The sequence below is a fragment of the Myotis brandtii genome, unplaced genomic scaffold (genome assembly GCF_000412655.1).
Source record: "Myotis brandtii unplaced genomic scaffold, ASM41265v1 scaffold523, whole genome shotgun sequence".
In the NCBI taxonomy this organism is placed as follows: domain Eukaryota; kingdom Metazoa; phylum Chordata; class Mammalia; order Chiroptera; family Vespertilionidae; genus Myotis; species Myotis brandtii.
In genome coordinates, this window is record NW_005369902.1 from 1,867,436 (window position 1) to 1,892,371 (window position 24,936).

Consider the following 24,936-nt stretch of genomic DNA (forward strand, 5'->3'; position numbering starts at 1 on the left):
TGAATTCATGCAAGAGAAATACCAGGGAAATGGGAAACATCTGCCAGGATTCTGGGAGATGAATATGATCTCGCCAGGTGGACGAAGAATGAGGACATTCTAAGCAGAAGGAATAAGACAAAGCAAGGCAGAAAGATGCAGAAGAACATGGCACATGTAAGGGAGTGGCGGCAACTCAGTGAGAAGGCTCAGGGGTGCCTAGGAGACAGTGGTGGGATGCAAGGCAAGACAGATCTCAAGGGCTCTGTGCATCGTGCCAGGCAGTGGGTGGGCAGCTGCAGGAAGACATCTCAGACAGTGGCAGGCTACTGCAAGGGGTGGCAAAGGGAATCCTGGAAATAGAGTTGCTGAGCCTAGAGCAGAAAGACCTTTGGGTTCAAGGTGGCTCAGAAGAGCTGGCAAACTTTCCTATTACGACTGCTGTAATTCAACAAGTAATAGGACTCCACTGCCCACACCCTCTCCCAGGTCTGCATATCTCTGTCATTCAACTGACCTAAGACTTCGTTCTGTGTCTTTAGTTCAGACTCTTCAGACAAAAAGATATGTGATTGACTCACGTTTTCTCTGCTAAGAGAGTCCATGCTTTATAGGCCAGTGGGCAGCCAGGATGGTCTCTCCTGAGTCCCATGTTCATGTCTGATTCGATCAGATGCAGCCTGGCTAGAAAGAAGTTCACAGCCAAGAACTTGGCTGCTTGGCCCTCCTGCCCCCAGCAGGGACCGTGTGGGGCGGTTCCTTCTGTAGGAGTAGGAGGACCCACCACCCGAGGGCTGTCTGGGACTGCATACATGGCCAGAAAACACAGTAATCCTAAAATTAAAAGCAAAGTAGCAATCGTCTCAATTCTTCCAAGTATTTGCTGAGCTTGGGAAAGTCCCATGTACTCTCAACTTCAAGTTCCTCCTTTAGTGTAACCAGTGAGGCTCCTGCAGAAGCAGGCATAGAGGAGGCGGGCCCTGAGTGTGCAAGGCCTCAGTATGCCCACGGGCACTGCCGGGAGGGCAGGGAAGCTGGTCCTGGCTCCGAGAGAGCTCCGCCAGCACTGGCTTCAACAGTAAGGGCCTTTGGGAGTTCACAGAACAGGGAGTCCAGAGTGAAGCTGGGCCCCAGGGTTGTGACAGTCAGCATGCGCTGCTCCACCAAGAGCCTACACCCTATGTTCTCTCTGCTCAGGGGTCAGCAACCCTCAGCGCCGGTTTCATCTTCATGCTGGTAGCAGGATGGCTGCTGCAGTTCTGGGTGTCTACAACATCCAGGGAAGAAGAGGAACTTCTCCCGTGACTCTTAGAAAAGAGGAGAGATTTCCCAAAAGATTGCTTGAACGAGAACTGGTCACATGACCCTTCCCATTGCCAAGGGAAATGAGATTGCCTTTAGATCAGTCCAGGGGTGGGGCCATCTTCCTCTGAAATGGCGGCTCTGCTGGGGAGGGAGGGATATCTGAACAGGTTCTGGGCTCTCTGGGAAGGAAGGTGGGACGTGCGTGGGTGCTGGGAAGGAAGCCCACGAGTGTCCCCTCCACCTCTAAAGATCATCCCAGAAAACAACAGAGACAAAGCCATGAAGACAGATATGGCACAGGAAGTAAAGCGGTGACGCTGGGTGGCTTGCTGGCACCTCGAGGTGTAAATGGCAGGCAGTGCTCCTCAGGGGCATCAATGCCCTTCTCTACCCTTGGATATGCCTGTTTGCAGAAAGACGCCCAATAACAAAGATGATTAATTCAAGCAGGATTGTGTACTTTCTGTGGCTTTCCGCCCACCCAGGGACCACCGGCAGAGATCTTTATCTCTAAAATTGAGGGCTCGGTCCCCTTAAATCACCATTCTAAAAACTCGCTGGACACGGTGGAGAAATCAACGCCACCCAAGCCGTCGAAAACTGACCAGTGGATTAATGAGGCAGGACAGACCTTCCTAATAGAGGTTTTATTTTTTCAATTCTGAGGCTTTGCTCAAAAATCTCAGTTAATTGGATTGCTGGCTTGGCCATAGAGACACAGGCTTTACAATGAGAGCAAAAGGCAGACAGAGACGAGGCAGCGTGTGTTGTGTCCGGCAGCTCCGTGCCTTTATCCAGTTAATCTTAGCGCAACTGCACAGCTTCTGCACCGGCATCAGCCCAGCCGCACCTGTCGGGGAGCTGGAGCAACACTGCTCTCCAAAGTAAGGCAGTGTCAGGCCTAATACCCTTGATTTGGACCTGAGCCATCTAATCTCTTAAAGAAGATTACGTTCCAGGGTTAGGTCTGCCCGTCTGCCGCCACACGCTGGGCTTCACTCTCCAAATGGAGTCAGTGGAAGAAAGCCCTGGATTTCTCCTGGCTACAGCATCCAAGAACTGAGGCAGATGGCTAGGATCGGGGAGCCTGGGCCCAGCGCCCCACCCATCTAGATCGCCACGTATAGCCTTGGACAGCTCACTTTTCTCCCTGGCCTTGGTTTTCCAGTGTCAAAGTGATGGGTTCTGCCAGATGGTCTTCGGTCCTTTGAAGTTCGGCTTCTCTCTGGTTCTTTGGTTGGGAGCTGTGGCTACAGGATTAAGCATTTTCTCACTCAGCATGGGCACACCCTGGAGGGTCTGGGTGGACTCACTCAGAGCAGACTGATAAAGACAGGAGGAGGGGAAGGTCAAAACGTGCCTTTTGCACTTAGTGAAAAGTGCCCCAGGGATGCGCTGGAGGCCAGACCCGGGGGAGAGCTCTGTGATGCATTTTGTGGAAACTCAAATGCCGGAAACAGAAGGAGCCAGGATTGGGATTTTGGAGGCCTGGATCGAATTCTCACTTCTGATGCGCTGTTGTCCTGTGAGCAGACATTTCCTTCTAGGCCTCGGTTTCATCTACCATTGATGAGAAAAGCAGTATCTGTATCACAGGGTGGATTAGAGCCCCAGATAAGTATGTAAAATGCCTGATGAAGGGCAAATACTGAAATGCTAGCGGGAGCATCACTACCTGCCACTGCCCAGAAAGTCCGAGCTCTGGGCAGCAGAGCAACCTGATCATGTTAAGTAGCACAAACCCAGAGAGTTTAAGCTTTGGAGGGAAGCTTCGAGGTGTGAGGGGCAGCTGGCTGTGCAACTGTGGGTCCATCTGGCTCCAGAGTTACCATCCCCTTGAGCTGCCTCCCTGTGACAGCTCTTCTTCGAGCCCACCGGCCCGAGCTGGCCACACCAAGCCTGTGGCTCTCCCTCCCAGCAGCTGGGACGCGCTGCAGTACTGAAGGGCAGTTGACTGAACCCTAAGGGAGGGCAGAGAATGAGCAAAGAGAGCAACACTGAGACTCAGCTACTCCTTGCTTTCAGCAGGGGGTCCACACACCCTAGAAGCAGCCACCCAGCCCACCCCCTTGCCTGATGCCTACCTCCCAGCTTCTGGATTAACTCCAGATACATGATACCACCTCATCCAGAAGCGGCCTCGTATTTCAAACCCCTGGAGGCCGAGCTTGGAGAGTCCCATTCCTATAGGCACCCCGTCCCCCACAAACACACACACACACACACACACACACACACACACGCTCACAGACTCCAGCTCTGGTCTGAGAGGCTCCTGGTCCCCAAGCAGTTGGTGCCAGGAATGATGTCCCCTTTCAGGCAAGACCCTCTCTAACACACAAGGGCCTGCCTTGCCCTCTCCTGGGCATGGCCCTTCAGGACAGAGCCATGTTTCCATGCTAACACAGCAGTGACATCAGCCATCTTGCACAGTGCTCTTTCTGTCAGCTTTCTTCCAGAAGGAGAAGGTGGGGTCAATGACAAGGGATGGGGAGGGCAGCTAGAAGGAAGCCGGGAAACCCCTGGGCCTCCCTCTTCTCACTCAGTCATTTCACAAGCATCACTGAGCACCTGTTATAATACCAGGTCTGCACTGGGCATGTGCACAAGAATGGCTACTAGAAAAAAACGTGCTCTTAGAGCAGGTCAGACTAGGAGCACAGAGGAAGAAGATAGGAGGGCATTTGGCCCAGGCAAGTGAGAGAGGGTTTCACAAAGGAGTGAACTTTGACCTGGGTCTCAGAGAATGCCGCTGACTCTCCTGAGAATAGCAACTGCCCCTCTTGAGTCACAGGGGGAGAAATCCTTAAATCACCTTGGGTTGGTGCCGCTGCCCTGAGATAAACCCCGAAGATTCTGACAAAACAGGAACAAACTACTAAAAGGAGCCCCAGGAAGGTGAACATCCAAACCCAAATCCAAGATTTTAAGATATTCCTGGGGCGCGGTGGGGGGCAGGCAGGAGGTGCACAGCCCTGGGTAGGACACAGTCAATAACAGCCAAGACCAGCTTCTATTTGTAAAATATCTGCTCTGCTCCTGGGAATATCCTCTGAGGGAAATTGGTCATCGATTGCTAGGAAACCAGCCATCCCTGCTGGGTGTCTGCTCCCTGCCAGGTTTGCACGTGTTTTTCCCCGGCTCCTGCCTTCTCTCCTCTCAGCATGAACACACAAACTACCAACATATGTTCCAGCTGACGCCCCATGTCTTTCTGAATAAAAACGCCGGCGTGTAAGGACAATGTCTTACAAACTGCGGCTCTCCAAACCGTGTGGACCATGGAAGCAGTCCCTGAGTTCCCACATTTTGCTCTGTCTGGTCTTCTGTTTCCAGAGCTGATGGTGAAAGCAAACTCTTGGCCTCACTGAGAACCCCAGCATGAGAAGTGGGCCTGCCTTGCTGCAGGTGGGAATGAATCGTATAAATGTTGCATTGCACAGTAAGGAGCTAAGCTCAGTGAGCACCTTCAAGTGCTATCAGTTCCATGTTGGACCAACGCCTCTTTAAGACCCAAGTGTGACGCCGAGCATGCACACACATGCATGGGCGTGTGCTGTTCCTTCAGGACCCCCTGGTGTAGCCAGAATTAGACTTTGGCCATGACCTACATACATAAATTCTAATGTTGTCCCTCAGAGTAGGGAAACGGAAAGGATTCTTATCAGTAAATGAGTATTTGACCTGGTATCTGACACCAATACAATCATTATGAAACTCCCTCTGGTCCATGGCATGGCAAAACCCTATGACTCAGGAAGCAGAAATACCTGGCCCCTGAAAATGTTGCCTGCCCACCAATGCGCCATCTACTGCATATCAGGACACCATTTGGTATTTGGGAAGGACTGTGGGCTTTGGAATTAGACAAATCTGGGTCCAAATTGCAATCCTGCTGACTTCTGACAGATATTTTCAGATACTTAAGCCTCAGTTTCTTCACTTCTGAAATAGAAATCATAGGACCAGCCTGACTGGTGTGGCTCAGTGGTTGAGGATTGACCTATGAACCAGGAGGTCTCAGTTCGATCCCGAGTCAATGCACATGCCCGGGTTGCCAGCTCGCTTGATCCCCAGTAGGGGGCATGCAAGAGGCAGCCAATCAGTTATTCTCTCACCATTAATGTTTCTATCTCTCTTTCTCCCTCTCCCTTCCTCTCTGAAACCAATCAAATATATTTTTAAAAGAGAAATAATGGGATCTACCTTACAGAGTTATTATGAAGACCACAGGATAACTCATGTAGTCCCCGAGCAGTACCCCCATCCAAGGGTACTCAGTGCATGTGCCTCTTTCTCCTGTCCTTCTGGCCTCCTTAGGGGCAGCCTCTCTCCATCCTCTGTCATATCGACTGCTTCTTTCACCCTGAGAGTGCTCGCTAGGATACAGTTAAAACACATCTTAGAGAACTTCTGATCCCTCTGAGCTCCTCCTTCCGGAGCCTCATGCCACAGACTGAACTTTGAACTCTACCTTCCAAATGGTCTTTAGGATATTTCTGCCCAAACCCGACGATCACAAATGCTAATTTTCTGTATCTAAGACTTGTCATCACATGCATTAATCAGCTCACGATTCCTCTGGGGCCTTGCTTGCTTCCAGAGTAGCAGTTTCCTTAGTCACTTCCTCTCCTGTCGGAGAAAGAACTTGGTCTCCAAGGTGATTCCTGTTCTCTGATGTGGGGAGGACGTCAGCGTTACACAAATGGTGTGCTTGCTATCGATCTGTTTTCTCTGATTTTAAGATTTCTGTGAGAAACTGGTTGGGGTTTTATTTTTAGCAAATGGATGATTCCTTCTGCCTGTACACATGTCCATCTGTCTTTCTGTTGGACACAGCCACCACAGATGCCAAGGAAAGCTTGCTTTGCCTTGTCTAGACAGGCCTATCCATCTTAAGAGCTTCGTGCTGAGGAAATGGTTGCAGGCCTTTGGTACTATGATCTTTAATGGTCATATTTTTTACACATGAAGCCATGGAGTCATTTGTAGTCAACACCTTGAGTTGGAATTTTACTGAATAATTCACTGTTCCCCGTGCTATGTCTTATGCTTCCCTGCCTCTGTTCATGTTGTTCTTTCTGCCCAAAATGTCATTTCTCATACATTCGTGCCTTTGATGAAAAATATGTATTTACAAGCCTATTATAGGGTAGGTGTCATGCTGTGTGTTGGGAATTCACTGGTGGGCAAAACAGAGTCTGTTCCTTACATGTTATCTTAAGAGCAATAAGGAAACACTGAGCCATCTACGGGCAGGCACTGAAGATGACTGGATGATCAGAGGGGAAAGAGCATTTTGGCTCTAGGGTGAAGAATAGATGGAAGAGGACGGGTGTGAGTGTGGGGATTTCTGCTTTTGCCCATGATAGAAAAACTGGCACTAGAGTCACCCTCGGCCATAAGTCACTACATACCTGGACTGTGTCTATAAGCAAACTGCTGTCTGGGAGTGGAAAGGGACAGCACAAGACCATGGTCCCTGAAACAGAAAATCAGATTCCCCAGGTCTCTATCCGGGGACAGTTTCCTACCTGTGAAGCGGGGAGGCGGAGCCCAGATAGAGCACGATGCTCCCGTGGGCCTGGGCAGACAGGGACCAGGTTTTGGAACTGCTGAGGCGACTGGGATCTGTGAGGAAGGTGGTCACAGAGGAGGGAGCTGTGCAGAGGGGGTCCCCAGAACTCTGTGGCAGGAGAAATGGGCTGCACATGCATAGGGCAGGGCTGCGCAAGGCCTACCAGAAGGCGCTGTTACAAGGGTGAAAGTGGACCAGAAATGCTAGAGGTCGAGGAGTTCTGGGAGGTGTTGGAATTCTGGCCCAACCAGAGTGTAGACGTCTTTTTAGCACCTGGGGATCCAGTAAGGACATCAGAAAGGCCATGCCTTAGAGTAACAACCATGTCCTGTAGCAGGGTCCCCAAATAGTGGCTCCTATAATAATCAATTTATAATCACAAGAATAATGTATAAAGCATGGCCACCTCTGTTAGTAAATAGAGTTTTAGTGGAACACATTCGTGCCCATTCCTGTGCATTCAGACTATAATGGCAGAGTTGGTTATTTGCTACAAAGACCATATTGCCAACAAGCCTAAAAATAGTTACTGTCTGGCCCTTATGAAAACGTTTTCTGAACATGACCCTAGCATAAAGATTACTCTAGACCGGCTCTACTAAAGCCTAAAAATAAGCCTCAACAACATCCACAGCGGATTTTGAAATTTAAGTCTTAGGAAGTTAGAAGAGCTTAGAAGCAGACATTAGAGCCAGAAAGACCTGGATTTGATCTTCAAATCTGCCTCTTCCTGATAATCTGAGAAATGGAGAGATTAAGAGGTAGTCCGAAGAGTCTTTGAGAGCATCAGGATAAGAAAGTACTTAAAACCCCCAGCCCCTACCTGACAAGTAATAAGCTCCATCCCTTTCATTCAAGGCTGTCAGCGCCTGCTAGTGCCTTTCAGATGTGTTTCAGTCTCAGAAGTCCCATTGGTGGTACTTCTCAGTAAGGCTAGGTCTGAAGTATCACTCAGCCTCACTTTCCACCAGCCCAGTCCCTGGCCAGCCTCGGGTATGGACTCCTCCCTGGGGTTGGGGGATATACCTTCTGGTGGTATTTCCTGTGTTTAGCCAGGTTGCTTATTCCTTCCTTTCAGATCCTACCTTCTTTGCCCATCAACTCCCTCCACATAAAGCACAGAGGATAGAGGATCCGCGTGAAAATGATCCCCGATGCAGATTTCAGGAGAGTTCTGTTAACATAAAAACCTTCAAACCTGTAAAGAATTTTTGTGAGTTCATTTGAGCCAAACTGTCGACAGTTGCAGGGAAGCAGAATCTCAATGGGTTGGGATAATGCTCTGGAGAATGGCAGGTTTTCACCTATTTTTATACAGTGCATCAAAGGAGGAGACGTAAGTGGGTTCCAGGAAATCCATTGGTGATAGATTAGGGAGGTGGGAGAAAGCAAAGTAGGGAAACGTCTGGGATTGGATAAAAAGTAAAATGATAGACACATTACTTAAGTGGGTACAGGATAGTTGACAGTCAACAATTAACATGATAACAATAACAATGAAGGAATTTATGGTCTCTGTCCTGGAGCCCAGGCACATTTGGTTGTGCCTCAGGAATATGTTATCTTAGATACAAAAAGGCAATAGGCTCAGTTAAGGTAAAAATAGACCTTGTCAGGGAAAATACTGGCCTAGGACATGACTACCCACCCTAACTGCTTTTAGTTAAAGTTTAATTTCAGACCATCCTTTGTGGTTACTGTAGGTCTTTAAGTTTGCAAGACCACCATGCAGGCCTTCCCTGATCTTGTCAGGTTAGCATGTGGCCCCTTTTGTCCACAGTTCCATGTCTTAGGTTGAAGGTGTTCAAATTAGCAACCCAGGGCCATTTCACGTCTTTCCATACGCTGTTCCCACTTGTTGGAATGTCATCTCCCCTAAATGTATCTTATCTACAAGGTGGATAAATTCGTTGTATAACAGCCCAGCCTTCCATAGTCACTCCTTTCAATCGCTCCCTAACGCACACACACACACACACACACTCACACACACACACACACACACACACCCATATGCACACACAGAGGCACATGCACACATATTCATGCTAATTACTATTTTATTTCATAACTCTTTCCCCATGCTACCCTTTCCTTAAACTGTAAACTCACTTAGAATGGAGACCATACCATCCTTGTGTGGAAACACACTCAACCAAATAATACTGCCTCCAGCTATAACCACTTTCGAAACAGCACAGTTCCACCCGTAGGAAACTCTTCAAGGCAGTTGAAAGCATCAGCCTCCAATTTGGGAAGTGCCTCCTCAGGCATGGTCATTGCGGTCATGCATTGGGTCTTCGCAGCCACCCCGATCACCCCCCCGAAGCCCTTACTGCCCGACAGCCCTGCTGCCCAAGATCTCTATTACTGGGTAGCTCTGTGCTGCTGGATGCTCACATTGTGCTTGAAAAGAGAATTCAATTGCAGGAAACGTGCCAGGAGGACTCACTCCCACCTGCTTCTTGCGAACAGCAAACAGAACCCTTCCGTGGGTCCTTCTCCCTCTCCAGGGTGATTCCGACACTCATTTATGCCTCACAAGTACGTCTGAGGCCTGAGCATGAGTTCTTTTATCTCTGTTAGCTTAGCTTTCTCCACCACCAAAATAGGAATAATACTAATGCTAATACTAACACTAACACTAACACTAACACTAACACTAACACTAATACTAATCTACTACTTCATAATCTTATGAGAGTTCATTGGGTTAAGTATACAAAATACAGAAAACCATGTCTGGTATGTGGAAGGAGCTCAATAAATAAATGTTCGGTGGTATTAAAGGATCTCTCTCCCCCAAATCTCCTTTATCAGGGGTGAGGAGGTCAAGAGCTCTGAAGCAGTCCCTCCCACCTCCTTTTGCAGGTCCTCCATGGTAGGCTTACCCCTCACTAAGTGCTAACATTGTTGTTTGGGGCCTCTGAAGGCTCTGAAGCAGGAAAGGTTTCATTGGTGATTATTTTTATGACTTCTTATTCTAGAGCCACAGATAAGCTACCAGTACATACTCAATTACCACCTGCTCTATGCCAGCTTAGTGAGGTCTGCACCCAGGCCCCTGCCCTACCGGTCATATGCAGAGCCTCTATTGCGTGGATTTGGTGTTCCCCTGACAGAGCCCCGATTCCACCGTGACCTCTGCCCCTCCGGGGTAGGGCGGGGTTGCAAGAGCTCTTGGAGTGTCTCTCCTGAGCAGCCACAAACCCCAAAGAGCAGGTGACTTGAATGCCCCTGCTCTTAGCGCCCTCTGTGGGAGATGTTGTCCAGTGGGCCCAGGACACAGGCTGTGGAGGCAGAAGAGACACCTGGCTAATGCATCTCCCCTCCCAGCTCTCGGCAGTCTGAGGGTGCCCGGCAGCCCTTCCCGGGGCAGCATTTCTACAGTCAACACCATGCCCGCCTTACAGTGGGCACCTGCCAGGGCATTCCTCTGGCCACCTAGCTCCCAGCCTTGTCAAGAACTCGCTAGATGACTTCTGTCACGTCCCTGCCCTAAAATGATTACCTTAAAAAGGGAACAAACCACACTGGTTGATCTTCGGCTGAACAATGTTCTCGGGACCCATGATGGACAAGAGGAGAATAGAACTCAATCTGCTGAGGCCTACATGTGTACCAGGTGCTCTGCACACACTGCTTCCCTTCCGCCTCCAGCAGGCACAGTCCTTCCTTTCCAGAAGGGGAAACTGCAGGCCAGGTGGTGGGTAGGAGAGTGCCCAAACTGGGCCTGGACCCAGGGCTGGTGGACAGCAGGCCCCTGCTACCATGTCACCTCCCAGTTCTCGGTTTCATGGAAGAAAATCAGAGCAAAACACCCAAGTTGGCGAAAGGCCTTTGCTGGAAGGTCACTGAGAGGAGATGGTGCTGACCCCATCCTCTTGATCATCCTCCCTGACCCAGCAATGGCCCACTGATCTCTCAGCTCCGTCAGCAGGCCCAGCCCCTGCGCAGCCCGGCGGGAGGCAGACCTTCTCGATGCTGTGTAATCATAGGCTTTGAAATTGGGTTACAAGGCAAACCATCTCTCATTTCCTCTGGGAAGAGAAAAGCTATTTGGTGGAGGCCTCTTCCCTCCCGGGGCCCCTCCAGAGTTGTTAACTCTCCAGAAAACACTGCTTGGGAAATAGCACTTGAAGTGCGGCCGTGGGGAAGCGGAGGGTGATGGGATTTTAATGTGGTCCACGCTGTGAGTCCCATCCCGGCTGTCTGCAGAGCCTTGTGCTTAGACCTCAATTATCCGGTCTCTCCATCTTCCACCATCGCCACAGTACATCTCATTTCTCAGACCAGCCTGGGGCTCCTCTGCGATAACCTTCATTTTCTGTGCACAGCTTGGTGGCGGCGGCAGAGGCCGCTGGTGATAGGAGGGGCGGGGGAGGGAAGGCAACGATGGCTGTCTTCTCTGTGGCTGAGGATGGAGAGACCAAAGTCGAGATAGCCTTGAAGCTTTCTTGTGAGGACAGTGTCTGCTTTATACATCAAAGGGGTTCCGATGGCTGTGACATCTCAGGCCAACAGTCTGCACATGTCCACAAAGTTCTGAAAGGGGTGCGATTGAGTTTTGCGGGGTGGAGGGGGGGCGGGCGGGGGATCTGGAGGTGCCAGGAGATGAGGTCTGTAATCTAATTGTTATCAAGGAGAAGAGCATTTTCCAAGATGAAGGACCGCACTGTGTGAGTGATGAGGAAGTGGGCCAGGGGCCTGCAGAAGAGAATCGTAGCCGTCATTGACTGGTCATCGATGAAGTCATGGACCTCAGTTTCGACGTCACTATGGTAGCAATTTTCTCTCTTGGGGCATTTCTGCCTGGGAAGGGGTCCATCCCGTTCTCCACAGCCCCACGGGCACTGCCCTGGCCCAGGTCCTCTTCATGTTCCCTGGATCAGAGCGTGGCCCAACGGCATCCTGACCTCAGGTTGCAGCCTCTGCCAGGCCACCTCCCTGTGGCAGCCACAGGGACCTTTCCAGAATGTAAGCCTGATTGTGATAGTGTCCTGTTAAAAATCACCCTTTGATGGCATTTTTATAAAGCTAGACTAGCATACATACTTGTCACACAAAGTGCTGAAAAGACACATGAACAAATGTTAACAGTAATTATTTTGTGTTGTGGGTGTACACATGGATTGTTTTCCCTTTGCATTTTCTTGGTATTCAAGTTTTCTGCACTGAGCTTAAGATAAATAGTGTTTCTTTTTCTACATATAAAAATATCATCTAAAAATATTAAGAAATCCTTCTGCATAGAATGAAGCCCAAATTCCTTAGCCTTGCATTAAACTCATCGAGAGCTTTAAGCTATCTTTTAATGGTCTTGTTGTGCTCCAGTTCACAGGCCGCCAGAGGCTTCACACATGCTGTTCCCTGCCTAAAATGTAACCCCCTTCCCTCATCACCACCATCATTTTCTCTACTACCTACACCCCCATCCTCACCATAGCTTTTTCTGCCTATTGAACTTCTAGTCATCCTTTGAGGCCCACTTCAAATGTACTTCCTCTAGTAAACCTTAATCCCCTCACCCAGAAGTTATTGCCTCCTTCTCTCTGGGCTCACAGCACTTGCTAATATTCTCCCCTCACCTCATCTCCACTAGGTTATGAGGGATGCAGTGTCTCCCATCTCTAGATGAGGAAACCAACACCCAGTAGTAGCCAGTAGGGGATATGGCCAGGACCCAACCAGGCTGTCTGGCTCTAGAGTCTTTGCTATTTAATTAGGATGCACTAGAGCAGTGATGGCGAATCTTTTGAGCTCGGTGTGTCAGCATTTTGAAAAACCCTAACTTAACTCTGTTGCCGTGTCACATATAGAAATTTTTTGATATTTGCGACCATAGTAAAACAAAGATTTATATTTTTGATATTTATTTTATATATTTAAATGCCATTTAACAAAGAAAAATCAACCAAAAAAAATGAGTTCGCGTGTCACCTCTGACACGCGTGTCATAGGTTCGCCATCCCTGCACTAGAGCTTTAATACAGCTGCTACCTGTCCCAAGCTGTGAGTAAGAAGTATTTCAGTGTGGGTGTAAACTGTGAGGGTCCTTTCACTTTACTGCAATTGTCCACCCTGACTAGTCCTGCCACATCCATGTCAGACATATTAGCCCTCTAGATTGGGTGGTCAGGGAAGGCCTCTGAGGAGTCATGTAAACTGAGATGTGAGTGATGGGAAGAAGCCCTATATGAAGATTCAGGGAAAGAGATTTCAGGCTAAGGGAATGGCAAGTGCAAAGATCCTGGGGTGATTACAGACTTAATTTGTTCAAGGGACAGCAGGAAGTTCAGCACGGCTGGAGTGGATTGGGCAAGGTTGAGAATCTTGGGAAGATAGTCAAGGGCCTGACTATAACTTATCACCTAGCAAGGATTTGGAGATTTGTAATGGTAAGGGGAGTCATTAGCAGTGTAATCAGGGGAAATGCACAGAGTGAAATGAGAGTAGAGCTGGAGAGGAGTGCCAGGCCTATAGACTCCAAGTCTAGTGCTCCCCCCACTATCCTGCAAGCCCAGTGTGCAGTGATAGCCTCACTTGCTCCCTCTGATTTCCACTCCAGTTTACTAGAATCGCAGAGTGATGGACTTTGTCCTTCCTTCTAATTAAATACTGAGCCAAATGAGCAGGGAGATGTGCTTCTGCAGAGAGCAATGTCTCTTCCTGAGCATCTTTATCCCTTAAGGAGGAACAAAGCATGATAATTGGTAACCAATTAATGTTCATTTCTTATTTTTGTAATCATTTTTAAATTTTCAATTACAGTTGACATACAATATTATATTAGTTTCAGGTGTACAACCCAGTGATTAGACATTATATAACAACTTACTAAGTGATTATCCCAATAAATCTCGTACCCATCTGACACCACACATAGTTATTAGAATATTATGAACTGTATTCCCTTTGCTATACTTTATATCCTATGACTATTCTGAAACAACCAATTTGTACTTAACTCCTTTACCATTGTCACCCGTCTACCATTCTCCTCCCATCTAACAACCATAAAAGTATTCTCTGTATATTTATGAGTCTGTATCTATTCTGCTTATTTGTTTATTCTTTTTTTAGATTTAATTGTTGATATGTATTTATTGCCATTTTATTGTTCGTAATTTTAATGTTGTTTTTTCTTCTTCTTGAAGAAGACCTTTAACATTTCATGTATTACGGTTTTGTGGTGATGAACTCCTTCAGCTTTTTCTCGTTTGGGAAGCTCTTTATATGCCCTTCAATTCTAAGTGATAGTGTTGCTGGGTAATCTTGGTAGGTCCTTGCCTTTCATCACTTTGAATATTTTTTGCCACTGCCTTCTGGCCTGCAAAGTTTCTGAGAAATCAGCTGACAGTCTTAATGGAAGTTCCCTTGTCTGTAACTAACTGCTTTTCTCTTGCTGCTTTTGAGATCCTCTCTTTGTCTTTAACCTTTTGCATTTTCATTATGATGTGTCTTAGTGTGGGCCTCTTCAGGTTCATCTTGTTTGGGACTCTCTGTACTTCCTGAGCTCCTATGTCTGTTTTCTTCACCAGGTTAGGGAAGTTTTCAGTCAGTATTTTTTCAAATAGGTTTTCAATTCCATGCTCTCTCTCTTCTCCTTCTGGCACCCCCATGATACAAATGTTGGTATGCTTGAAGTTGTCCCAGAAGCTCCTTACACTATCTTCATATTTTTGAATTCTTTTTTCTTTTTGCCATTCTGATTGAGTATATTTTTCTCTCTTATATTCCAAATCCCTGATTTGATTCTTGGCTTCATCTACTCTACTGTCAATTCCCTTAAATTCTTCATTTCAGTTAGTGTATCCTTCATTTCTGACTGGTTCTTTTTTTATGGTTTCTATGTAATTTTTCATGCTGTTGAAGTTCTCACTAAGTTCCTTGAGCATCTATATAATCAGTGTTTTGAACTCTGTATCTGGTAGTTTGCTTTTAGTTCCATTTCATTTAGTTCTTTTTCTGGAGAGTTCTCCTGTTCTTTCATTTGGGATCTGTTTCTTTGTCTCCATGTGTTTCCTTCTATGTATTAGGTAGAAGTGCTACATCTCCTGGACTTGGTAGAGTGGTTTTGTATAGTAGGTGTCTGGAGGGCCCAGTGGCAGTCTCCCCTGTCACCCAAGCTGGGTGCGCCAGGTGTGCCCCCATGAGGGCTGTGTGCTGTCCTGTTGTAGTTGAACCTTGATTGCTGTTGGCATCACTGAGAGGGATTGACCCCATTCCCATTGACTGCAAGGACCAGCTGTGACTATAGCAGAGGAGCTGCTGTGCAGGAACTGACCCCACAGAGCAGGACTTACTTCAGTGGGGCTTTGGTGCTCACCAAGTCTGCCCTGAGTGTGTCACTTGTAGAGATGGGAGCATTGTAATTGATGTGGTCTGAAGCTGTCCACTGGATACATTGGCTCTGGAACCTCCCACAAGGTACAGGGTCAGCCTGTGTTCTGCTCATGGCTGCCCAGCATGATCTACAGAGTGATCTGTAGATGGCTGCTACTTGTGCTGGGCTTGGAGGTTCCCAGGAGAGGCTAAGCTGTGAGCCAAGGGTGGCTGCTGCTAGTGCTGGGCCTGGGGCCACTTAGCAAGAGGTACAGGTCATGCAGAGGCCAAATGCTGCTTATTTGAGAGATTTGAGGAAAGTCCAAAGCTTGAGGCAAGAGAGGCCATTTGTATGGAAAAGCCACTGGAAATAGCTTGGGTGGGCCTGCAAGTTGGATGGGGCTGAGTCTCAGGAAATCATTAGGCTGAGGTGAACAGTGTAAGCCAGGTTGATGGAGACTTAGATATGGCACCCACCCTCCAGCTCTCTGTGTGGGGGGAAGGAGTCTCAGAAAAGGAACAATGGCCTCTGCCAGTCCTTCCTTCTGAGAGAAAGCTGCCCCTTAGTTCTCATCCTGATGCCAGACAATTTAGTTCCTCCCCATATGTCTCTGGTGCCTTCCAAACTGCTACCCCCGTGTTGGAGCTCAGAGGCAGTGAGTCTGTGTGTAGCTATTGAAGAGGAACTGCCTGGGACTCCAGCTGCCCTCTGTATTGCTCAGCCACAATCCCCACTGGTTTTACAGTGAGAAGTTATGGGATGTTCTCTTCTTGGCACTGCAACCCTGGGCTGAGGGTTCTGGTATGGGGCTGGAACCCCTCAATCCTCAGGGTGGGAGGAGAACCTCTGCAGCTGAGATATCACACGATATTTATCTACCACATCTGTGTGTGGGATCAGAACGTACTGCATCTCTGCCCCTCCTACCACTCTCAATGTGGCTTCTTCTTTATTTCCCTAGTTGTAGGATTTCCATTCAGCTAGACTTCAGGCAGTTCTGAATGATGGTTGTTCTGTAGTTTAGTTGTAATTTTGATGTGGTTGTGGAAGGATTCGAGTACCACATTTACATACCTAATGTGCATTTCAAACTTTATTTTAATTATTTTGTCATAGGTTGTCTTCATGTGAAATATTCCATGCTAATTAAATCCTTTTCACAGTCTAATGAAAGCCCCCGTTTTCCTTGATGTGCTGGTTAAAAAGAAAGCAATATCAGACTTACAGCTCATGTAATTTGAGTTAATGGCATGAATCCTGCTTTGAGCTTTCACATGATTATTGAACTAGTGATCTCTTAATACTGGCTGTACTTTTTTATATACAATTATCACACAATTGCCCTGTTATATCTGAGAGAATGCATTCTAACAAGACAGGTCTCCACGAACTTGGCTGGGGAAATGCTTGCCCTGCATTTTATTCTTGGCTGTGAACACTGACCGGGTAGATTGCACCCCCCTGCCACCTGTCATTCCTTACTCTGCATCTTGTCCCTACCTCTTCCTCAAAATTGGTCACTGTGGCTTCGATGTTAGGCATTGAGCACCTGCTCTGTGCAAGGAGCTGTTCTGAGGACTGAAAAATCTAGTGCACAGTGGATGAGCGCCTGCTCTCAAATTGTGTCCCTACTACAAGGAGGCAGGGGTCCCCAAACACAGGAGGGAGATGGTCAGAAGCTGCCTAGGGCAGCAACCAGAGATAATTAATTAGGACTGAAGGGATGAGCTGCTCCAGCCAAGCCAAGGCCAGAAGCTCTTATTACTAAGTCCAGTGGGAGGGAGGGAGGGAACTCTAGGTTTCTGCAGGATGGTGTGACTGTCCATACATTAGGTGCCAGGGAGCAGGAAGGCTTGTAGAAGATGGGACTCTCGTTCTCTGAGCAATGGCACAGTTGTGATCAGATAAGATACCTGATTCCAAAGTTGGGTCCAGACGAGGGAGAGAGATGGACAGCAGCCAAACAATGGGTTTGGGCCCTGCCCCATGAATATTTAGAATGATGCTTTTAAGAATAGATGAACCTGCTTCAATATACATAGACTCACAAAATCTATAAACTCTCAAACACAATATAAGTGTATTTCTTGTTCATTTAATAGTCAGAGGTGGGTGTAGCTCTCTGACAGGGCTGCTCTGTCCATTCTCCAAGGTCACTTAGATCCCCGGACTCTTTCCATGTTGCAGCTCTGCCATCGTCTAGGACAGCGCATCTGAAAGTGTGGTCCCCATGCCAACAGCATCGGCTTCTCACCCGGGGACTTGTTAGAAACGCCTTGCACTTGTTAGAAACACTCTTCTCAGGGCCTACTGGATCAGAAATGCTGGGTGAGGAGACCAGCAAACTGTGTTTTAACCAGCTGTCCAGTGGGTTCCGATGCACGCATGAATTTGAGAACCCCTGGTCTAGGACCTGGTTGCCATCTGCATCCAGCAAAAGAAAAAAGAGAGTATGGATGAGGCACCTGAAGATTCAGAGCCTTGACTGCAGTGTGGCACGCATCCCTCCCACCAGCACTGCCTCAGTAAGAACTAGTCACATGGGCACACTGAGCTGTAAAGAGGGCTGGGCATGAGGACCCATGCCGGCTAGCATCCTCCCCACTATAAGTACACAATGTGGAACAAAAGAAAAGAATTTTTCATGCCACAAAGCATGAACCAGGGGCCTGAGGAGGAAAGGAGCTGGCAGAATTGTCAAGGAACCCAGGAAAGCAAGAAGCAGGTTTCCCCAGCATCCTTCTCTGCTGAAGAAGGGGCTTCTATCAAGTGCCCGGGGCTCACCTTGCCTCAGGACCATCAGGAAACTGAAGTCAGAGCGGCCACACACCTCGCCAAGGTAGTAAGTGACAGAGCCGCAGCTTGACCCCGGATCGCCTGGTGCCGATTCTAGGTCTGATTATTACACTCAGATGTCTCCAAAATGCCAGCACTTTCAGACCATGTAATTGAATTTTTGATTCTTGAAATAGGCCTGTGTAGCCCTTGTATATCCATTTACAGTGAGAGATAGTACAAGTGAAGGTACAGCTGGTGATGAGAAAACATAAAGGAGGAAGGATGCTGATCAAAGAGCACAAAGAAGATACCTTAGAGCAGTGGTTCGCAACCTTCCTAATGCCTTGACCCTTTAATACAGTTCCTCATGTTGTGGTGACCCCCAACCATACAATTATTTTCGTTGCTATTTCATAACTGTAATTTTGCTACTGTTATGAATCATAATGTAAATATCTGATATGCAGGATGTATTTTCATTGTTACAATTGAACATAATTAAAGCATAGTGATTAATCACAAAAACAATATCTATAATAATAAAAACTGAGCAATGGCACAGTTGTGATCAGATAAGATACCTGATTCCAAAGTTGGGTCCAGACGAGGGAGAGCAGCCAAACAATGGGTTTGGGCCCTGCCCCATGAATATTTAGAATGATGCTTTTAAGAATAGATGAACCTGCTTCAATATACATAGACTCACAAAATCTATAAACTCTCAAACACAATATAAGTGTATTTCTTGTTCATTTAATAGTCAGAGGTGGGTGTAGCTCTCTGACAGGGCTCAAATTTTGGGAAAAAAGGGCTAATATGCTAATTAGACCAGATAGCCAAATGACCTTCCAGAGGAAACCGAGGCTACAAGGGCAGCCACCGCGGCTGCAAGGGCCAAGCCCCTTGCACGAATTTCGTGCATCGGGCCTCTAGTGTAATTATATATGTGTTTTCTGATGGTCTTAGGCGACCCCTGTGAAAGGGTCGTTCGACCCCCAAAGGGGTCACGACCCACAGGTTGAGAACCACTGCCTTAGAGGATGTGACAATTCAGAATGAATAGGGGGAGTGTACATATGTCCTTGTCTGTGTATGTCTATTCATGTGTGTATATGTATATATACATACATTGTACATATGTGTATATATACACATGCATATGAACTCATTATAGACAACACAGAAAGAAGAGAAAACTTTACCCATAAATGCACCGTATGGCCAAATGAGCATGATGCTCCACTCCTATGAAGAGTCTTCAGTAGGAGTAAGAGGAGAAAGATTTTGTAGAAAAATCATATGCAGGATCTCAGAGGAGGAAAGTCCTAGGGCAGTGGTCGGCAAATTCACTAGTCAACAGAGCCAAATATCAACAGTACAACGATTGAAATTTCTTTTGAGAGCCAAATTTTTAAAACTTAAACTATATAGGTAGGTACATTGTTATTAACTTAATTAGGGTACTCCCAAGGTTTAGGAAGAACCACACTCAAGGGGCCAAAGAGCCGCATGTGGCTCGTGAGCCGCAGTTTGCCGACCACGGGGGACCTAGGGGGACAAGTCCAAGGCACTTTTGGAAAACACCAGTCAGATGTGCCCGGAGTGGAATGTGATGAAGATAATACTGAGCCAATAGATAGGGCGCCGAATATGGGAGAAGCTGAATGTCAAGCTAAAGAGTTTATTCTTTAAATAATGGGGATCCAGGGAAGAGTTTTGGGAAGGCCTATTTCAGATTTGTGAAGTAGAAAGATCACAATAGGGGTAATGAATAGAATTGAAGGAGAAAAAATTGCTAGAAGGCAAGTAGTTAAGTAAGGAGGCTTTTGCAATAGGTTAAGGGAGAGAGAAGAGGATGTGGAATGAAAAAGACAGGAGTGGGTAAGGAGGAGAGAATCATTGATAGGATGTGGTTGGGAGGAGGGAGGAGTTGAAGATGGAGCAGATGTTTCTGTTGTCTGTGACAAGGATTTGGGGGTGGGGGGACATTAAAAAATAGAGCACGGCAGGAACTCAAATTTTGGGAAAAAAGATTATATGGTAGTTAAACAACTATACATGTGTCAAAACTTTTCCTTTTAATTTTTAAAGAATTTTTTATTTTTTCAATTAGACATATTAGTTTCAGGTGTGCAACAGTGATTAGACGTTTATTTGTCAAAACTTACTGAACTGTCTGCTTTAAAAGTATAAATTTTATTGCATGTGAGTTTATACCTCAGTAAACCTCATTTTTTAAAAAGTGGCTGAAAGATTGAAAAAGACCTGAGTTCAAATCCCAGCTCCCCCTCTTGCTAGCTGTGGCCTGCGTAGCTTATTTAACCTCTCTGAACTGACCCCACGTTCCCCATACACAGAGGCCTGCTGCATGGGGTTTTGTGGGGGAGAACTGAGAAACATGTGTAAAGTGCTTGGAGAACTTGTCCAGGAGTAAATGCTCAGTGATGGGAGCTTGCATGCTCGTAGGGGTCACGGGCAGCTTCATTACTGAGGAATTAATCTGTTATTGGAATGACAGAATTGTATAGGCCAATCGATGGCTTGTGGCCGAAACCATCATTCTGATGAAAACAATGTTGAAATCAGGACTTCAGGGAGATGCGGCCTGAACCATTTACAGTCTGCTCATTCAAGCCTTCAGTGCCTCTGCTTACACTATCCATCTCACTCAGAAACTTTCCGGAAAGGGAGAGAGTGCTGGGGGAAAGTTATTTTGAGCAAGAGTCCCAAAGATGCCTGGGAGGCTGAGCACAGTCCCTGGCACACAAGGGGGATTGATTGATTTGAATGGGCTTTTGCTTCCCATTAATTTTCAATCATCTTCACAGAGCAAAATGAATGAACTATTTTGTATATAATTGTGATTGAGTTAAACATTTTGCATTCATTGGTCTCATTTAGTCTCCGCAAGAACCCTATGACATAGAAACTATGATTGTTCTCATGACACTGATGAGGAAACAGACTGAGAGAGATAAAGGCACTTATCCAAGGTCACAGTAGTTAGGGGCAGAGCCTAGATTCAAGCCCTAATGTCCTGGCCCAGTGGGTCTTAACAATACATGACCAAGTGAAGGATCCAGGAACCAGGGTGAGGCCCGGATGTCTGGAGCAGAGTGCCCGGGTTCAGCACCTGGACATGCAGTGCGTGGGCATGTGTGCTGGAGAAAGGGCTACTTGGGGAAGCAGTATTTGCATTAGAGTCTCGGGAGCTAGGTAGAGTCTGGAGGTCCCGGGCCCAGCATGTGCTATGCTTTGGGGCCCAGCTACCTTTGTATTCTTTCTCCCTCATTGAAAGCAGTCCTGGGCAATCCTGTAAGGATGCTCACCCTTTCCCATGATGCTTTTCAGGGGGACAATAAGCTCCAAAGTCCTGACAAAGAGGAAGTCTTGACAATGCAGTCTCCCCTGGCTGCAGGTAATGCACTTTGCAGCAATGCCCTGCGCTTCTACAAGGATCTCTTCCTGGTCTGTTATTACCTGCTGGCTCTGCTCAGGTGAGTGCCCATTCCTCTCTGAGCCTCACTCTCCCCATCTGTAATTGGTGGGTGGGCAGACCTAGCAGTTCTCTGGGCTCTTTTCCAGTTTGGATGCTGCAATAGAGTGAGCTACACTTCCTGTTTATGTGGCAACTGGTTTGTCAGCCATGCGATCACTTTGATTTGAGGCGGTGTTCTGGGACCCCCAAGCCCCCTTTATTTAGAAGTCCAAAGATTTTGGCCAGAACCACAAAATATTGCTTCTCTCGGAACAAATCTGTAGGAGTCATTTTTTTTTTAAAGAGAAAGAGTTAAATACATAGGCAAAATCTTAAATTCTAGAAATAGATCATCAAACTTACAACCTCTAACAACATGGTGGTTGAATCAACACCATTTTACTGGTAAGTGTTAACTTGTCATCCTTAAGGTGGCAAACTGAATCTGTTATTTCCCTCAACATTGAAGGTGCACAAATAACATATTGATTTTTTTTTAAGACAAATAGCAAAACACCCAGTTAGATCTGTTTTGCAAACCGCATATTATAGGATTTAGGAGTCTGGGAGAACATGACGAAGGATTATACTTTTAAGAGAATGACACACACATAAGGAAGTACAAAAGGGATTGTGTATGATTGCAACCATGATGTAAAATGTATGAAGAACACATGTACATGAAGAGGCGAGATTGCACTCAGCTGAAAAAAGAATGGAACTGAATTTGTTCAGTTAACAAGCATTTATTAAGCATGTTCCATGTGCTGATCACTCTTCTGGGGGTCCCAGTGAACAAGACTTGGTCCCTGCCCTCAAATAATTCACCATGGAGTGGAGAAACCCACATCCACCCACCAGGACCATGCTCCTGGGAGCTGTGTCAGACTTGAGAACCCAAAGGAGTGACTAACTCTGTGATGACAAGGAAGACTGGTTCCCTTTGCCCTTATGATAAATGTCAGAGTCTTCACCATGGTTGACAAGTCCTCCCTCCATGGGCCCTGGTAGACACAACTAGCCTCTTCTCTCCTTTCCCTCCTCCTCTTCAATCTCTACACCACGTGCAGTCCTTTGGGCAGCACTGTTCTGAGTTGAATTATATCCCCTCAAACAAAGTCAAAGCCCTAATCCCTAGTACCTGTGAATATGACCTTATTTGGAAATAGGGTGTTTGCAGATTGTCAAATTGAGATGATATCATTCGGGTGGTGCTAATCCAGTATTACTGAGTCCTTATAAAAGGGGGAAACATAAACACGCAGAGGGAAGATGATGTGAAGACACAGGGAAAACGCCATCAAGGGAGACCTGAGGCCACCGGAAACCAGGAGGGAGGCCTGGAACAGCAAGAACCAACCCCGCTGACACCTTGATTTTGGACTTCCAGCCTCCACAACTATGAGATGGCACATTTCTGTTGCTGAAGCCACCCAGCTGGTGGTTCTTCATCGTGAAACTAATAAAGGCCTGAGTTCGTTCAGTTCTAGGCCCTCACATCTTCTATTCCCTCTGCCTGGAACACGCTTCTTTGCCTGCTCCTTCATCAGGCTAACTCCTCCCTAGCTAGATGTCACTTTCTAGAGTGAAGTCCCTTGCCACACATGCCCAGAGCACTATATAGGTCTCATGTTGTGCCATACACACCCTCATGCTGAGCTGCGCTTCCTATGAGAGTCAAATAAGAGGGTGATTGTGGCTGTAGTTTGCAAGCCGTAGGGCCCCGGGCACATGGACTGGGTGTTTATTATCAGTATCATAACCAAGACTGGATTGGCTATGCAGCCCTCCCCACTGCGGTGCTTTTGCAGGGCTCTGCATATTAAAGTTGTCTGTGTGTTTTCTTGGCAGACAGGAAAAAGGAATTTGCATTTGGGCCTTAAGATGTTTGCATTTGGAGCCGCCTGGCTTGTGTTTCTGCCTGTCTGCCCTCCGCTTTGGAGTCCAGCCGGAGAGCCCTGAAGGGGCCCAGGGGGAGTAAGCTATTAGCATCGAAGGCGGTGGAAACCATTCTAGGGTGAGGAAAGCAGAGCCAAGGGCAGCAGCAGCCTCACCCAGCCCCATGGAAAGTCCAGAAGGCCTCTCCATCTGGCTGTCCATTTCCAAACCTGACCTCTTTGCAAGCAGTAAGCATCCAGGGCCCATTAAAATGCAAGTCACCTGCTGGGCGTCTGAGAAGGAATCTGCTAGTCAGAAATTATCTGCTTTCAGGACTTTGCAGGCTCCATCTTCAGGTGACAGAAGTGTGTCCTATCGAAACCAGTAGTCACTGCCCCTCAGACTAGCTGAAGGCCACATGGCTCATTAGAGGTAGCCATTTTCCCTCTCTGTGCCCCGGTCTTATCTGCCAATGGGGGAAGTACTCTCTTTTGAGCCCACCCCACAGGCTTGTTTGTTGGAGGCTGTAAGTGAAAACCGGGGTTTGAATGGGCTTTGTAAGGTAAGAAGTACATTACAGGTAAAAGAGATTTTTGTTTCTGCTTCCAGCAAACATTCATGATGAGACATGATTTCCACAGCTCTAGTTTATACATTGATCTGAGCCTCCCAGGTCCTCCCAATGGCCATGTCTGTATGGAGATTTGGATGCCTCCTGCCCTCTTCTCATCACTAATCCAATATTTGCCAACTGGGTGGTATGATAAGTCCCATATGTCTGCAGATTTTTGTCTCTAAGTCCCTTCTAGATTTGATAACCTACAGTTCCTGGTTCTAAGGTCCAACTAAAGAATACACACCATAAAAGGAGTGTTTACTCACAGGCAAGAAAGTCAAGAAAGGGTATGGAAATTAGTAGTTTTTGAGCCAATCATTGTGCTGAAGGCATTCATAACATCTATTCCTTTAGTGATCATAGCAGCCATGGAAGGATATCATTAACCTTTTCTGCAGCTGAAACTGAGGTTCAGAGAGGTTAAGTAACTTCCCCAGTCATACAGCTAGAAAGTTATAGATAGGAATTGGTTCTTTCTGATGCCCCAACAAAGGGGCCTTAGATAAGTCTATCCAGATTCTATCCAATTGCCCTTCCTAGACCCACTTGTTCTGGCCCTTCATTGATGGATGTCACCCGAGACCCAGTTTTCACCATTCTTCTGTGTGCCCTTTAGAATTTTCTGCTCTGTCTAGGTTCTTCCCTTAGTTCCTGTTTTGCTCCATGCTCCTTGGCCATAAGTCAGTCCAACAGTTCCTGCCAGCCCCATTTCCTATTAATAATCAGTTCCTTTCAGGGAACCCTGGTTGGTAGCATTTGCCAATTCCCCTGGTGTAAACAGTCCTACTGTAAGCTGCTTCAAGCTCCCAATAAGATGGCAACTAGCTTGCAACATTTCTGACAATTTGTCAATCAGCTCTCATCATGGGTATGAGCCAGCTCCAGCACACCACTGGTAAATGTTGAAGGTAGAGCTTACAGGACTCATTGGTAGTCAAGATATGAGAGGCAAGGGAAAGAGAACTCCAGGATGACTGATAGTCTATCGAGTACCTTTT

At 47.0% G+C, this 24,936-nt stretch overlaps 1 protein-coding gene and 1 pseudogene across 1 annotated transcript in view; one reads left to right on the forward strand and one right to left on the reverse strand.

Annotated features, from left to right (window-relative positions):
* The window catches only part of ASIC2 (acid sensing (proton gated) ion channel 2), an 845,339-nt gene that overhangs the window by 428,093 nt on the left and 392,310 nt on the right, over positions 1-24,936 (forward strand). The window lies entirely within an intron of this gene.
* The window catches only part of LOC102263346, a 98,948-nt pseudogene that overhangs the window by 5,927 nt on the left and 68,085 nt on the right, over positions 1-24,936 (reverse strand).